The following is a 5,135-nucleotide window of genomic DNA, read 5'->3' as shown; positions in this document are numbered from 1 at the left end:
AGGTCAGTAGATGGTTGGAGTCAGTCCATGCTGCTTTCATCAGTATTTTACTAAACACAGTCAGTATCACAGATCCAGGGTCTGTGCTACCAAGCAGGATTTGTGGTTATCAGGTTAACTTCAGGTTTAGTTTTTTCAGTCCTACGAAGCTCGTCCACTTCGTAACGAGGTAAATCACCATGGTAACTTCTGATGAACGGCTAACCTGCTCCAGGTTAAGTTGGAGATCAACCCGTATAAAAGCTCCGCCCACTGACCACAGTGACTCTCCACTGTTGTGTTGTGCACTCTCTCCTTAAAGGGACGGATAAGGGAAGTTTAAATCCACGTCTGGTTGGTTCAGTTTATCTCTAACTCACCCAGAACATCTCAATCTCTCCAGACTCATCCTTTCACCAAAACACCAGATGCACTCAGTCAGCTTCCTGAAGATAGGTCCATGTGTTTCTATTGAGGAGTGATGTCAGAGGTTTCCACCACAGTGTGTGTCCTCAGAGACAGTGTGTGTCCTCAGAGACAGTGAGACAGTGTGTGTCCTCAGAGTCAGTGTGTGTCCTCAGTCAGTGTGTGTCCTCAGTCAGTGACACAGTGTGTGTCCTCATAGAGAGTGAGACAGTGTGAAATATGAGGCTCTGCCGTCAGTCAAACTGTCCATGTCTGTGATTGGTCATACGCAGTAAACCCCGCCCCTTTTATGTGCACGTGCTCACACAGTGAAACATGGCTTCACCTGTAACAGCAGTAAATCCACCTCTCAGGTGTCCACTCTGCACTTTGACATGCAGAGGAAACACACTTAGCTCTTAGCGTGTTCATTCCAACACGTGAACATGAAGCAGAGAGGAAGCTGCTCCACCTCTGAACAGGACTGAAGTCCCTGCTGCTCTTTCTACTGGATGTGCTGCATCACTGACTCACAGCTGATGAAGTGAGTCTCTGGAAACACTGATGTCTTCTTCTCTCAACAGATGGAGGCGGTGATCTTAGTGAAGGTGAGTGTGAAGAGGACAGTGTGTGTGGACGGAGGCTGAGCTGTGTCCTGAGGATCCAGAGGCTGAAGCAGCAGCAGCTTGTGTGTAGAGCGGCTCTGACTGGGCCTTGTTGCTGGGAGGCAGAGTGGAGACAGAGCTCCAGAGGAATCAGAGGAGGTGAGCTGCTCTGAGATCAGCTGTCACACAGTGTCCAGTCCACCATCCTCCCTGTGTGTTCCTGTGGATGTGACACAGCATCATCACTGGATCTGCTGCTGCTCTGTCCTTTGACGCACAAAAGTCAAAGTCGTAAATATTTCCAAGTTATGTGTAGAAAAATATGCAAATTTTATGCAAATTTTACTTTCAAATGTAAAAAGTGACATTATATTTACTTTCGGGACATGAAGCTGTGAGCAGTCGCTGTTATAAATAAATAACTGCTGAGTTCAGACAAGCTTCTTATGTTTTAAAACAGTTTCACCCCTGATCCTGCTGACGGCAGCGTGTTAGCATGTTGTGTTGAAAACTAAAGACATCAGGTGAAAACCATGAGCACTGCAGGGAATCAGAAAGTGTAAAGTCGTGTTATCTGAACACAGATTGATGAGACCAGGCTGTAAATAAGATGCTCAGTACATTGAAGTATAAAGTCAACAGTGATTTCTAAGAGTCGATGTAAATAAAGAAGAAAAGAAAATGACGAGGTGAAGAACTTTTTCAGATTAAATAAGAAACAGAAATATTTTCACCCAATGAGAAGCTGAGGTTGTTTTTCTGTTCAAAGTGAATTTAATCATGTTATTTGTCAAATAGTGAAGTTTTCATGTACATAGTTTAATAACCTGCTTCACCTAATGACTCCGATGTAAAGTGGTGTGAGTCTGTGGGTGAAAGACGTTTAGAAACACAGAGATAATTCGTTTGGAGCCGGGAGCCTGCGGCTCTGCTTCACTGAGAAGATGAAAACGTCTGGACTCATCAGATCGAATCAGTTCAATGACTTCATGAAAAACATGTGAACTCACATTTTGATGATTTTCATTCTCTCTGGATTCTTCACACGTGTTCATAACTGATCTGCATGTTCCTGCTCATGTACAAAGAGATAGAAGGTTTTATACAAGTGGACTTTCTTTCATGTACAACGTTTATACAACATCGGACAATAAGATCACACTCATCGACATTTATTCACAAATGTACATGAAATAAAAGGAAACGAGGGAATATCCCTTAAAGTGACATTTTTCAATCCACAACGTGATGAACTGCAGAAGAATCATTTATATACAGTCTGTGATCGTACTTCACGCACAGACCTCACTACGTCCAGGACATGATGTCATCACTTGTAACTGTCGGATGTCCAGATGTTGTGTAAACTCCGACAGGACGTTGTAATGTTTTATCAATGATTGTTGATTATTCTGAGTATGATCTTATTCAGGTTAAGTTTATCAGAACATACTGTTTATACGTCAGTGTCTTATTCAGATTATTGTCTTAATCTGGTTGATACCAGAATATTGTATCCATGGAAACGTCAAGCGGTGATTGGTTGGTGAGTGACATGTCGTCCGTCACGTCTCACAGCGACAACACAGCGAGAATTTGTGATTCAATAATCAGCTGATCAGACACATGGAGGAGGCGGGGTTTATGACCTATACTGCAGTCGGCCACCAGGGGGCGATGCAGATCATTTGGCTTCATCTTTATTTACAGTCTAAATTTTAATGATTTTATTTCACGGTGTTTTATTGAATGACGTCAGATAAGATCTTCTCTGTAAAGTCGCAGGTGATGGATCTGACCTGAGTTTGAGTTTCTCACTTTCCATGTTTCACTGTTTAACGGTAGAAGGTCGAAAATCTCAGCTTCAAATGATTTAATTCAACTGCTGCAGGAAAACCACGAAATCCAGTTTGATCATCACGGAAACGTCTCTTTCAAACCTCAGGTTGTTTTATTCACTTGTAAAATCTTGTGGCTGCTTTGTTTACATGAATCATTTCTTTATTTTTACATGAAAATAAAAAATTTCCACTTCATTAAAGATTAAAAATCTCTGTCGGTCAGTTTCTCTCTGGTCCACAGCTGCTCAATGATCAGAAGTTTGTGTCATTCAAGGTAAAGACCGTGGTGACGGTGTGAGTGAGGTCGAATTAGATCTGAAAGGTGGGAAACTGAAGGATGCACAGAGATAACAGGCTTTCAGAGAAGGGGTGAAGAGGTGTTTAAAGCATATTGCTGCAATTTGAGGAAGAAATTCTTCCAAAGAAAGTAGTGCTGGGAAACATGACTTACACAGTGAGGGAATATATACCCAGCTTCAACTGTCAAACATTTGGTCTTACTGCTATGACATGTAAAGGAAAAAGAAGGTGTGCTAGATGTGGTGAGGATCATGAGTATGAGCAGTATGGGAAAGGGATGCAACCAAACTGTTGTAACTGTGGAGGAAACCATAGTGTGGCATGTGGAGGATGTGAAGTAATGAAGAGCGAGGTAGAGATTCTACAGGTCAGGGTGCAAAACAAAATCACATATGCAGATGCTGTCAAGACGGTGAACCAGAGGAGAGGTAGAGAGTCAAGACACAAATGAAGAACAACTCATTAAGCAGCAAGAACAACCAAAAGAGGACAGAGTGTGGGTTGATTTAAAGAAACTAGTCACTTTTATAGCAGGAGTCATACATGCAACAATGGAAACAAAATCGGACAGAAAACAAATAATAGTAAAAGCTGCAAATCATGTGAACATTAATGAACTGACTTGTGAGGAGGTGAGAAATGATCTGTATCCCGGACGTGGTTTGTGTGCAAGAAACATGGTTGAAACCAAATGTTAGATAGAATCCTCAATTATACTGAGGTTATGTGTGATGGGGGGGGGATCAATAAACAACTAGGAATCAATAAACTCAAGCAGATACAAGGACAGATTAGGAATCATATCTTTTGCTGTGGGGATTTTAATTCACATAGCACATTGTGGGGGGGGGAGAAAGACGGACACACATGGGGAGATAATAGAACAACTATTGGAGGATAGTAATTTAATATGTATTAACGACGGGAGAGGGACAAGGATAGATGTACACACAGGTAACACTTCAGCACTGGATTTGACACTGGTATCAAGTGAGGTGGCATGGACATGTGAGTGGGAAGTATGGGAAGACTCAACAATTGGAAGTGACCACTACCTTATATTCAGTAATATACACATAGGCTGGGAAGTAGAAGACAGAGAAGTCAAGTCTGTTAGATGAGAGAAGAAGGAAGCGTGAATCGTTCAGTATTATAACCAGAAGAGGAAGGACGGACTTTAATCGATGATTCACAGCCCAAAACTCAAACTCTCTCAGTCTGATTATCAGGAGAAGACGTTTAAAAGAACAAGTCTGGTGATATTTTATATATATTTCTTCTTGTTGATGTAAACATATTGTGTGTGCATCCACAGCCTGACATATCTCATGTGTTTGTGCCATAGAGCTCCATCCGCCGCTGGAAATAGTCCCCAACAAATGCAGTGTTTCCTCCTGTGAGCGGCTGTTTCAGGAAGCTCCACTCCACAGGACAACGTGCTGAGTTTCACGTTATAACGTGATACAGATCTTCCCATTCTAGAGTCAAGAAAACTGTGATTCATACAATTTAGATGAAACACACTAGTGGAAACATCACCAGGATTATTTTATATTTAATTTCCAAAGATGGATCCTTTCACCTGAGTCTTACACACTGCAGCTTTAAATGGTCTGTGAGCAACTCTCATATCTACTGTAAAGAGAGAGAGGAGGAGCCTGAGAACAGGGACGTGTCAGACTCCATTTTCACTGGGATGAGCAGAAGGAAGAAAAGTGAGCAGGTGAGTGTGAACACAACTTTCTGAAAGTTTTACTGTCACACTCTCACACCTGCTGTTAACATCCGTCTGCTGATCACACGACTCTAAGTTTGTCAGTTCACACCTGGTGACAGACGTAGTTTCATGTGATCGGATCCCCAGAGACAGATGTGAACAGCAGCTGTGGAACAAAGAGCCTTCAAAGGACTAATTAACAGAGTTAACTCACAGTTTCATGTTTTATCTTCATCACATCTGTTCATCAAGTGTTTAATAACAGAACGTGTTTTCCAGAATCATACG

At 41.9% G+C, this 5,135-nt stretch overlaps 1 long non-coding RNA gene across 1 annotated transcript in view; it reads left to right on the top strand.

Annotated features, from left to right (window-relative positions):
* Nucleotides 1-1,134: 1,134 nt before the first annotated feature.
* LOC118109257 overlaps nucleotides 1,135-5,135 on the top strand; it is a 23,123-nt gene continuing 19,122 nt past the window's right edge. Inside the window, exon 1 of the long non-coding RNA XR_007032337.1 lies at nucleotides 1,135-2,774. This is a non-coding gene — a long non-coding RNA (uncharacterized LOC118109257). The remainder of the gene's footprint in view (nucleotides 2,775-5,135) is intronic.

The sequence above is a fragment of the Hippoglossus stenolepis genome, chromosome 1 (genome assembly GCF_022539355.2).
Source record: "Hippoglossus stenolepis isolate QCI-W04-F060 chromosome 1, HSTE1.2, whole genome shotgun sequence".
Taxonomy (NCBI): Eukaryota; Metazoa; Chordata; class Actinopteri; order Pleuronectiformes; family Pleuronectidae; genus Hippoglossus; species Hippoglossus stenolepis.
Note: the sequence above shows the minus strand (reverse complement) of the source record. Positions and strands in the feature narration are given on the sequence as shown.